This window comes from Hemiscyllium ocellatum, chromosome 9 (assembly GCF_020745735.1).
Source record: "Hemiscyllium ocellatum isolate sHemOce1 chromosome 9, sHemOce1.pat.X.cur, whole genome shotgun sequence".
Lineage (NCBI taxonomy): Eukaryota > Metazoa > Chordata > Chondrichthyes > Orectolobiformes > Hemiscylliidae > Hemiscyllium > Hemiscyllium ocellatum.
The window spans coordinates 112,433,262-112,446,513 of record NC_083409.1 but is presented as its reverse complement, the minus strand read 5'-3'; the positions used below and the strand labels follow the sequence as shown (position 1 = coordinate 112,446,513).

The window sequence follows — 13,252 nt, the reverse complement described above, 5'->3', positions numbered from 1 at the left end:
ATTATAACCTGGTGTTGTGTGACCTCTGACCTTATACTCCAGAAGAGACCTCAGCAACATCCCGTACAACCAAAAAATGGATTGTGGCAGCTCAGGGCAAAGCTTGCTCTACGTTAGAATTATTCATTTATCTAATTTTGCAAAGAAAATTTATCTTCTCTGCGCTGGAATTCAATAAAATCCCTAAAATGCTGTAATTGGGTCTGTCTCCACCCGCACAGTAATGTCTCAGAGCAACCCACTGAAATGGCCGAGCAAACCGCTCAGTGTCCGGACAATGAAGGATTGGCACAAAGAATGGGCACTCAGGTCCATGAAAGGAAACAATGCGCCCTCAGAAGCCGACTTCATGACTACTTCTGCTGTTTAGGAAGGAAAAGGAACTGATTTCCATAACATCAGTCTCTTTGGATTCATGCCAGTGCTTTTAAATTCTAAAATGATGACCAGTCAGTGAGATAATCATCACGATGCTCAGGGGACCAATCTTTGAGCAGCAAAAAGAGCACTTAGCAGCCATCAGTAATGTATGCGCCTTTTAGAATCCTCGTAAAGGCATGCTTTAAGGATGACAGGCATTTACAGGTAAAATGGTGAAAGCCCCCCATCCCCAGTGAAGGCGAATTGCAGACAGCTCTGACAGCACTGGCAGACCTGTGCCTGTGATGTGTGAGCTTTGACACTATAGAACATAGAAAAGTGCAGAACAGAACAGGCCCTTTGGCCCACAATGTTGTGCCGAGGATTAATCCTAATCTAAAATAAAATCTCTCAACTCACTGCTGTCCATGTGCATGTCCAGCAGTCGCTAAAATGTCCCTAATGACTCTGCTTCCACCACCACCGCTGGCAATGCATTCCATACATTCACAACTCTCTGTGTAAAGAACCTACCTCTGACACCCACCCCCAACACACACACCCACCCCCAACACACACACCCACCCCCAACACACACACCCACCCCCAACACACACACCCACCCCCAACACACACACACACACCCAACACACATACACACTCACTCACACACACACACCCAACACACACTCACTCACACACACCCAACACACACACACCCACACACCCACACACCCTCACACACACACACACACACACACACACACACACACATATCCAACACACACACACACCCACACCCAGCACACACACCCACCCCCAACACCCACCCACACATACAAACACACCCACACCCACTTTATATCGAGGGGCATGGAGACACCCACCCACCCAGTCAGTACACACACACTCTCACAAACTCACGCACACACACCCACACCCACACACACACACACCCACGCCCACACACACCCCCAACACACACACACACCCAACACACTCATACACAACCCACACCCACACACACACCCCCAACACACACACACACCCAACACACACACAAATACCCAACACACATACACACTCACTCACACACACACACTCACACACACACACCCAACACACACTCACTCACACACACCCAACACACACACACCCTCACACACACACATCCAACACACACACACACACACCCAACACACACACACACACACACACACACCCAACACACATACACACTCACTCACACACACACACTCACACACACACACCCAACACACACTCACTCACACACACCCAACACACACACACCCACACACCCTCACACACACACACACACACATCCAACACACACACCCACACACACACACACCCACACCCAGCACACACACCCACCCCCAACACACACCCACACATACAAACACACCCACACCCACTTTATATCGAGGGGCATGGAGACACCCACCCACCCAGCCAGCACACACACACTCTCACACACTCACGCACACACACCCACACCCACACACACACACACACACACACACACACACCCACACACACCACACCCAACACACACACAAACCCACCCACACACACACACACCCACACCCACCCACACACACACACCCACACCCACCCAACACACACACACTCTCACACCCACCCAACACACACACACTCTCACACCCACACCAACACACACACAAACACACCCCCACACCAACACACTCACACAAACACACCCCCACACCAACACACTCACACAAACACACCCCCACACCAACACAAACACACCCCCACACCAACACACTCACACACAACACACACACCCCCAACATCCACACCCACACTCACTCACACACACACACCCCCACGCACACACACCCCCACCCCCAACACACACACACCCCCACCCAGCACACACACACACTCACACACAGATACACACCCCCACACACAGACACTCACACACACCCAACACACACACAGGCACACCCAACACACATACAGACACCCACCCAACACACACACCACACATACACACACCCCTACCCAACACACACACACACACACACACACACACACTGATATACATACATACACACTCCCATATACACACAGAAACACACTCCCATGTACATAAACAGACACACTCCCATATGCACACACACACTGATATACACAACATACGCACTCCCATATACACATACTGATATACACACACACACTCCCATATACACACACTGATATACACACACAGACACACTCCCATATGCACACTCTGATATACACACAGACACACTCCCATATATGTACACACTGATATACACACACAGACACGCTCCCGTACACACACTGATATACACACACAGACACACTCCCGTACACACACTGATATATACACAGACACACTCCCATATACACACGCAGACACACTTCCATATACCCACCAATACACACACACACACACACTCCCACATACACACCGACAAACACACTCCCATATACACACACACACCAATACACACACTCCCATGTACACACAGACACTCTCATATACACACACAGACACACTCCCACATACACACACACTGATATACACACACAGACACACTCCCATATACACACACTGATATACACACAAACACACTCCCACATACACACACTGATATACGCACTCCCATATACACACAGACACACTCCCATACACACACACACTGATATACACACAGACACACTCCCATATACACACACATTGATATACACACAAACACACTCCCACATACACACACAAACACACTCCCACATACACACACAAACACACTCCCATATACACACACACTGATATACGCACTCCCATATGCACACACAGACACACTCCCATATACACATACTGATATATACACAGACACACTCCCATATGCACATTGATGTATGCATGTAGACACACTCCCATATACACATTCTGATATATACACACAGACACACTCCCATATTTGTGGGCGGCACGGTGGCACAGTGGTTAGCACTGCTGCCTCACAGCGCCTGTAGACCCGGGTTCAATTCCCGACTCAGGCAACTGACTGTGTGGAGTTTGCACGTTCTCCCCGTGTCTGCGTGGGTTTCCTCCGGGTGCTCCGGTTTCCTCCCACAGTCCAAAGATGTGTGGGTCAGGTGAATTGGCCAAGCTAAATCGCCCGTAGTGTTAGGTCAGGGGTAAATGTAGGGGTATGGGTGGGTTGCGCTTCGGCGGGTCGGTGTGGACTTGTTGGGCCGAAGGGCCTGTTTCCACACTGTAAGTCTAATCTATCCCCTCTATACCTTCCTCCTAACACCTTAAAACTATGATCCCTCGTGCCAGTCAATCCTGCCCTGGGGAAACGTCTCTATCCATGCCTTTCATTACCTTGTACACCTTGATCAGGTTTCCTCCTTCTCTTCAGAAAGAAAAGTTCGAGTTTAGTCAACCTCACTTCATAAGGCAAGCCCTCCAGTCCAGGCAGCATCCTGGTAAACCTTTGCACCCTCTCCAAAGCCTCTGTATCTTTCCTATAGTAGGGCGACCAGAACTGGACACAATATTCCAAGTGTGGTCTCACCAGGGACTTGTAGAGCTGTAGCAAAACATTATGGCTCTTAAACCCGATCCCCCAGTTAATGAAAGCCAAAACACCATGTGCTTTCTTAACAACCCTACCCACTTGGGTGGCAATTTAAAGGGATCCATGCACTTGAACACCAAGATCCCTCTGTTCCTCCACACTGCCAAGAATCCTGTCTTTAATCCTATATTCAGCATTCAAGTTCTATCTTCCAAAATGCATCACTGGGCATTTCTCCAGGTTGAACTCCATCTGCCACCTCTCAGCCCAGCTCTGCATCCTTTCAATGTCACACTGCAGCCTGCAGTAACCCTCGATACTATCAACGGCACCTCCAACCTTAGTGTCATCTGCAAATTTACTAACCCACTCCTCAACCTCCTCATCCAAGTCATTTATAAAAACTACAAAGAGCAGAGGCCCAAGAACAGAGCCCAGTGGGATCCCACTCAACACTGGCCTCCAGGCAGAATACTTTCCATCTACAACCACTCTCTGCCTTCTGTCAGCCAGCCAATTCTGAATCCAGATAGCTAAATCTCCCTGTATCCCATACCTCCTGACTTTGTGGATGAACCTTCCATGGGGAACCTTATCAAGTGCCTTGCTAAAGTCATGATTTGGATTTGCTGGTGTTGGACTGGGGTGTACAAAGTTAACAATCGCACAACACCAGGTTATAGTCCAACAGGTTTAATTGGAAGCACACTAGCTTGGACGCAAAGCCAGTGTGCTTCCAATTAAACCTTTAGGAATATAACCTGGTGTTGTGTGATTTTTAACCTTGCTGAAGTCCACATTCACCACATCCACTGCTTCACCTTCATTGACCTGTCTTGTTGCCTCGTCAAAGAACACAGTAAGATTTGTGAGGCATCACCTGCCCCTCACAAAGCCATACTGACTGCCTTTAATCACGTTATGATTTGCCAAATAGTCATAAATCCTATCCCTCAGAATTCTTTCCAAAACCTTGCTGACTACAGACGTAAGACTGACTGGTCTGTAATTGTCAGGGATTTCTCTATTACCCTTCTTGAAAAGAGGAACAATATTCGCCTCCCTCCAATCCTACAGTTGGACTCCTGTGGAGAGTGAGGAAGGTATGATCTTTGCCAGTCGCTTAGCAACTTCCTTTCTCACTTCCAGGAGCAGCCTAGGATAAATCTGGTCTAGCCCTGGGGACTTATCAATCTTAATATTTGCCAAAATTTCCAGCACATCAACTTCATCAATCTTGATCTGTTCAAGCCTGTTTCCCAGCTCCTCATAGTTCTCATTCACAACACTCACCCACTTAAAAAAAACATTAGCTCATCCTTCCCAGCAGCCCTTGCTTCTCTCTGCCCTCTCTTCTTGCCACTCTGTAAACATTGGAGGTCATTTGAAGGTTATGTGGAGGTTAACACAGCTCAGAGATGGGTTGGGGAGGGGCGGGTGGTCTGACTGTCAGAGCCTCTCCCCTCCCCACCTCTCCTCTCAGTCACCTCCATACCTTGTAGAGGATGCAGACTCAATCATTGCTTCAAAGATGAATTGGAGAATCTCTGAAGAGAGGAGTTTGCAGAGCTTTGGAGAGAAGGTGTGGAAGTTGGAGACACTGTCAAGGAGAACACCTACCCAATGGGCCGAATGGCCTTCTTCTGCATTCGGTTTCCCCCGAAGAAATGTCACAAGGAGTTTTCATAGAATCCCTGCATGTCCACACTGACCATCCATAAAATAACCCAGCCAGACCCATTTCCCTCTGTATTTACCCCTGACCACTCTGGGCAATTTCCATGGCCAGTTCACCTAATCTGCACATCTTTGGATTGTGGAAGGAAACGGCAGCACCCAGAGGAAACCCATGCAGATGCGGGGAGAATGTGCAAACTCCTCACAGACAGTCACCCGAGGCTGGAATCAAACCCGGGTCAGTGGCGTTGTGAGGCTGCAGTGCTGAACATTGAGCCACCGTACCGCCCCACGTTTTCTATGTGGGCATTTCTCAGAACCTCCCAAAGGAAGGTCACTGCACCCGCAACATGAGCCCTGCTTTCTCTCTGTGGCTACTGCTGAGTTTCTCCAGCACTGTCTGTGTTTGTCGCTCCTCCCACCCTCTGAGTGTCATTGCATCAAGCCTCTCGGATTACTGGAGAGCGACTGCAGAAATCAGAAACCCATGTGCTATTTTTGATCAAGCTTCTGGGTTTGTTCGTGTTCCAGTTGTGTGCAGTGTTTCATTGTCCACCTGCGTTGTCAGGATATCTGTCTCGGAAGTGTTTGGGAGTGTTTTGTGCCAATTAGGAGGAGCTGGCTTGAAGGTGAATGAAGTGAACTGGAGCGTGTGCAAGATGTAGCGATGTTGGTGGGGGAGGGGGCTTTGATTTTGTAGGCGTGACTGGCAGTATGTTCACAGCACAGCTCCTCATCCACCTGAACCCACCATACTGGGTTCAACAGAGAACCACCCTAACCCCCACTCCACCCCCAACTTTCATGTTGCACACGGGTGTGGAATGAACGGAATAGAGTTGGAATCCCTCATTATCAGTTCCCCTGCCTTCACCTCACCAAATACCCAAACTCCAGCCCAGCATTCCAGCTCAATGAGTATTCATCACACACATTAAGAATGCATGTGTAACTGCAAACTGATTCCTTTGTGAGTTGTTGGATTGAACTGCACCGAAAGAAAATTGAGCAGCAATCCACGCCCCAGCACACTGGGATACGACGGAATTAATTCCTTTATCTCTTTGTTTACGCATACTCTGGGTGTGGGGCCTATTGGCAAGGTCGGCATTCATTCTCCATCTCCAGATGAGGCCGTTACTGTCTTTCCTATAGAGAAGGCTTTCGGAGAGTCGGAATGTGAGATGCAGAGTGGCCAGTTTCACACAGCAAGATCCCACAAACACACGCCATTATTGTTGAGCAATAGCTATGTCCCAAGCGAATAAGAAATCTTTCTAGTTTAGGGAATTATGGTCACAGTGGGCTTGGCCATGATTTCATTGAAAGGTGGAGCAAATTCAAGGGTACAGTCAGCACCTCATGCTCCTTCTTCTTATGGTCATGTTAAGAAGAAGTTCCAAGCAGGCTTCACTGTATTTTTTAAACCAGTTCTGTCTTAAGATAGTGATGGAACTTATAAACCAAACTGAACAAACCATAAACACAGTGGCTGCAAAAGCAGGTCGGAAGCTCGGAATCCTGCAGCGAGTAACTCCCCTCCTGACTCCCCAAAATCTATCCACCATCTACAAGGCACAAGTCAGGAGTGTGATGGAATACTCCCCACTTGCCTGGATGGGGGCAGCTCCAACAACACTCAAGAAGGTTGATGCCATCCAGGACAAAGCAGTCCTTGCTCTATTGGCACCATATTCACAAACATCCACTCCCTCCACCACCCACGCTCAGTAGCAGCAGTGTGTACTAGCTACAAGATGCACTGCAGAAATTCATCATAGATCCTCAGACAGCACCTTCCAAACCCACAACCACTTCCATCTAGAAGGACAGGGGCAGCAGATACATGGGAACACCACCCCCAGCACATTTCCCTCCAAGCCACTCACCATCCTGACTTAGAAATATTTCACCGTTCCTTCACTGTCACTGGGTCAAAATCCTGGAATTCCCTCCCTGAGGGCATTGTGGGTCTGCCCACAACACATGGACTGCAGCTCGTCCCCACCTTCTCAAGGGGCAACTAGGGACAGGTAATAATACTGGGCCCAGTCAGAGGTACCCACATCCGAATAATGAGATAAAAAATGATGAGTAAATAAGTAGCCTCCACATTGCCTGAAATATTCTGCGGCATTTCATTGTCAGAATGATTATGAAGACACTGCATTCCCAGCCACAGTGCGAGCTGAGACAAAGCACAAGGTGCTACCGTTCCATTGATTATCCATTATTTATAAAGATGTGGTTTCTCCAGCACAACCACATTCTGCAAGTCGGAGTCTGTACACCTCCTGCTGGAAAGCTACACAAGAATGTTTTAGATATTTTATAACAACCTGCTCAGGCATGTGTGGATACATCTCTGGAGCTAATAGGACCCAGGCCCTCCTGGCTCAGAGTTACCACTGCTTCCCAAAAGCCTGACCCGAATAATTTAAATTTCTTTGATTCTTGGGTTTCCTGAGATTAATGGAAATAAGCAGGTTATGCTGCACTGCAGAAAATTTATTCAACGGCTGCTTGCAGTTTGTTCTCATGTTCTCTGTTTTTACCATGCTGTGCAGGTGATATTTGTTAACTTTCCCGTTACTGGTTTTATCACCTTGAGTAACTGAGGATCGTGGCTTCCTTACTGACAGGGATTTAACACTCTTTTAGATGATTTCATTTTCGAGCTCAGAGCCGTGTAGCTGGTCTGAATGGAGTTGCTTTGAGAGCAGAAGTCTTTTCTATATTTATTTAGTTATGTGGTCACCTTGCAAACCTTTAATTGAGCTCTTCATTCTCTCTCAGTGAGTTTCATTTTGATCCTTTATACCTTCTGGGGATGTAGGCAAGGCCAGTGTACATTGTCCAGTCCTAAACCACTGTCGCCACTGTAATGACACTCCTATAGTCAGCCATGTTGGCAAGGACGATAATGAAACAAAGAATTACTTAAGCACAGATAATTATAGAACTCTGAGGTGCAGAGGGATCGAGGTATTCTGGTACATGAGTCACAAAAACTCAGTATTCAAGTCCAATAAATAACCAAGAAGACTAATGGGATGTTATCCTCTATGGTAAGAGGAATTGAACATAGAAATGAGGGTGTTATACTTCAGTTAGACAGGCTGTTGTTGAATCCTGTTTAGGATGACACTGTGGATCAATGGTTAGCACTGCTGCCTCACAGCACTGAGGACCTGGGATGGATTCCAGGTTCAGGCGACTGTGTGGAGTTTGCACATTCTCCCCGTGTCTGCGTGGGTCCTCCCCAGGTGCTCCGGTTTCCTCCCAGAGTCCAAAGATGTGCAAGTTAGGTGGATTGGCCATGCTAAGTTGTTCTGTAGCGCCCAGGTTTGGGGGTTGAAGGGTTGGTGTGAACTTGATTGGAGAAATGGTCTGTTTCCCCTCTGTGCGGATTCTATGACATAGTGCGCAGCTTTTGTCTCTTTATTTAAGGAAAGATGTAAATGCATTGGAGTAAGTTCAGAGGAGGTTTACTGGATTGATCACGGATAGGAGTGGGTTGGGTTCTGGAAAAGGGTTGGACAGACTGGGCTTGTTTCTGCTGTAGTTTAGGAGAGTGGGGGGGGGGGGGGGGGGGGGGGACCCTGATTGAAATGGATCAGATCCTGAATGGTCTGGACAAGGTGGGTGTGGAGAAAGATATTTCCTCTCATGGGTCAGTCCAGAACTAGACAGCAGTGTTTTAACATGAAGAATCACCCACTCAGAACGGAGATGACAAGATCTGACAAGTTGTAAGAACCCTGAGCATCAGAAGGCAGAGTAGGTAGGGTCAGTGAATATTATGAAGGTGGAACGGGATCAATTCTGGTTAGGCAGGGCTGGAGGATTATTGGAGGTGAACAGGAATGTGGAATTCGCAACACAAACAGATCACCGTGCCTCCAGTCAATGCCAGAGATGGCTCAAGGAATCAAATGGTCTACCCCTGGTCACATTCATTATTTATATGCACAGATCTAGTGGCTAAGGGGAATGATGCACAGTTCTGAGCTGCTTAAAAAGAGCAAAAAGAGTGACTTTACCTTCCTCCTTGCATCAGCAAGCACAGGGAGAATCAGAAAAGGAGCTGTGCACATGTTTGATGTACAGCAGTAGGACTTAGAGTCATAGATTCATACAGCATGAAAACAGACCCTTTGGTCCAATGCTGAGTTGACATTACGTATGTACTGGAACATGGCCAGGGGTGTTGCAATAGTCTTGTACTCAGCCATGTTCCGACATCCTCTTCACACACCCTGAAACACTGCTTCTGTGGTCTGATTACACCCTGGAGTGCCATGGAAGAATATTATGAAGGCTTTGGAGACACCATACAGAAAGGGTTTACGAGAACAGATCCGATGTTGAGGGATTACACTGTGTGGAGAGACTGAGGAAGCAGAGGCTGTTCTGCGGAGCACAGAGAAGGCTAGAAGGAGATTCGATCAAGAGATGTTTAAAATGATAAAGGATTTTGAGAAGAGTAACTAAGGAGAAATTGATTCTCTGAACAACTGGAATTAGAGTGAATAGAGGATTTAGGATGGCTGACAGAAAAATCTGGCCATTTAGAACAAGATTTGGAATGCACTGCCTGATAAGGTCAGAAATCACATGACACCAGGTTACAGTCCAATCACAAACTTTCGGAGTGCTACTTGTATAGTCATAGAGGTACAGCATGGTCCAACTTGTCCATGCCAACCAGATATCCGAGACTGATCTAGTCCCATTTGTCAGCACTTGGCCCATATCCCTCCAAACCCTTTCTATTCATATACCCTTACAGATGCCTTTTAAATGCTGTATTTGTACCAGCCTCCACCACTTCCTCTGGTAGCTCATTCCATACACACACCACCCTCTGCATTAAAAAGTTGCCTCTTAGGTCCCTTTTAAATCGTTCCTCTCTCACCTTAAACCTATGTTCTCTAGTTATGGATTCCCCGCCCCGGGTAAAAGACCTTGTCTATACTCCAGTGTAGTCTCAGCAACACCATGTGCAACTACAGTAAGACTCCTTGTTCTTGTACTCAAACCCTCTTGCAATGACACCCTATCCATGCCTCTCACGATTTTATAGACATCTATAAAGTCACGCCTCAGCCTTTGACACTAGAATATAAAACTAAGGGTCACTATTTAAAAATAAAAGAGCAACCATTTCAGACAGCGATGAGGAGAATTTGTTTTCTAACCAAGGAGCTTGACCCTTTGGAACTGACTTCCAGAAAAGGGGGTGGAAGCAGGCTGTGTGAATATGGTTGAGGCAGAGGAAGCTAGGTCCTTGTGGGGCATGGCAGTGATTGACTCCTGGGGTTTGGCAGGGATGTATGTGGAGTATTCAAATCAGCCATAGTCTTCTTGAATGGGGAAGCAGGCTGGGGGTGTGGAGGGGTCGCTAATGGCCCATTCCTCATCAGTACACTTGTGTGATGATATCTCATCTCAAATTTGTGGGCGGCACGGTGGCACAGTGGTTAGCACTGCTGCCTCACAGCACCTGAGACCCAGGTTCAATTCCCGACTCAGGCGACTGACTGTGTGGAGTTTGCACGTTCTCCCCGTGTCTGCGTGGGTTTCCTCCGGGTGCTCTGGTTTCCTCCCACAGTCCAAAGATGTGCGGGTCAGGTGAATTGGCCATGCTAAATTGCCCGTAGTGTTAGGTAAGGGGTAAATGTAGGGGTATGGGTGGGTTTCGCTTCGGCGGGTCGGTGTGGACTTGTTGGGCCGAAGGGCCTGTTTCCACACTGTAAGTCTAATCTAAAACCTCCTTTGCCCCAGGATGAACACTCCCGGCCTCATGGGGAAAACCTCTCATTTGCTGCACTGTTCTGGGAAATCTCCCCTGTGCTTTCTCAGAGATGCCATGCAATTCGAGGCTGTGTGAAGATGCTGTTGGAAAGCAAGAGAAACTAATGCATGCAGGATGCTTGGTCTGACCTGGTGAAAAGCATTGCAACTTCGATTAATAAAGAAAGGGGCTCATCTGCTGACCACAAATGCACGTGGAGCAAGGAGCCAGCCTTGTCACATCCATTCACATGTTAGAGTATGGAATATAACAGGCTGAGGCCTGGCCTACTGAGGGTGCAGGGCAAGGGAAGCAGAATATCTTTATAGTTCCTGGTTAATTCACTTTCTCTTATTGGCCTGTACCAAAGGTCAAAAAGCACCAAAGGAGAAAAAGCAACACAAAATTCATTTTGTTCTTACTTAGTGTTTCACCAGGGAGTCCCTTCTGCATAAAATGTACCTAAGTAGAAAAAAGACAACTGGAGAGATACTGCAGAAAGCTATAACACAAAGGGACTTGGGAGAAACTTGTGCACAAAACACAGAAAGCCAGTACACAGGGACAACAGGTAATCAGGAAGGCTAATGGAATTTAGATTAGATTAGATTAGACTTACAGTGTGGAAACAGGCCCTTCGGCCCAACAAGTACACACCGACCCGCCGAAGCGCAACACACCCATACCCCTACATTTACCCCTTACCTAACACTACGGGCAATTTAGCATGGCCAATTCACCTGACCCGCACATCTTTGGACTGTGGGAGGAAACCGGAGCACCCGGAGGAAACCCACGCAGACACGGGGAGAACGTGCAAACTCCACACAGTCAGTCGCCTGAGTCAGGAATTGAACCCGGGTCTCAGGCGCTGTGAGGCAGCAGTGCTAACCACTGAGCCACCGTGCCGCCCAAAAATGTTGGCCCTCATTTCAAGAAGGTTGGAGTATAAGAGTAGGGACTGCAACTGTACAAGGGGCTGGCGAGACCACATTTGAGGTACTGCGAGCAGTTATGCTCCCCTTATTTAAGGAACGATATCATTTAATTGGAGGTAGATCAGAGAAGGTTCCTGGGATGGAGGGATTGTTTTAAAAGCTTAGGGTAAACAGGTTGGGGCTCTACTCACTGGAGTCTAGCAGAGTGAGACGTGATCTCATTGAAACATATCAGATTCCTAAGGGGCTTGACAGGGTCAATGCTGAGAGGGTGTTTCCCTTCATGGGAGGGTTTAGAACCAGAGAGCACAGACTCAGAATAAAAGAGCACCAATTTCAGACTGAGATGAGGAGGAATTTCCTCTCTTAGAGGATTGTGAGTCTTTGGAACTCCTTGTCACAGAGAGTTGTGCGGGCACTGACTTTGTGTATATTTAAGGCTGAGAGAGAGAGAGACATTCTTGATCAGTTGGAGAATCAAGAATTCCAGGGAAAAGGGCAGGAAAGTGGATGTGAGAAGCCTATCAAATGGCAGCGTAGGCTTGAGGGGGCTGAATGGCCTCTACCTGATCCTGTTTTTATGGTGTCATATGTCTAATCACTCCATATCAATCCCAAATCTGGATAGGGACCCTTATCAGACTTTCCCTGTTACCTCTAACCCTGTGACTGAAAGGTGCTTACTCACTGTAATCTTACAAGGTTTATTGTGTCTATGCTAACTGAGAATGAGTTTTTCACTCTCATCCCATATTCCAGCTCTTGGTTCATTTCGCTGCAGGGATCTCAATGTCAAGTCCAGATCTACACAATCAGGGTTCCTGATTCTGCCACTCCATCCACCAGGGAGCCCCACCAAACAGATGCACCCCAATCCT

At 47.6% G+C, this 13,252-nt stretch overlaps 1 protein-coding gene across 1 annotated transcript in view; it reads left to right on the top strand.

Moving 5' to 3' along the window:
• ddah1 (dimethylarginine dimethylaminohydrolase 1) overlaps positions 1 to 13,252 on the top strand; it is a 127,274-nt gene that overhangs the window by 77,593 nt on the left and 36,429 nt on the right. The window lies entirely within an intron of this gene.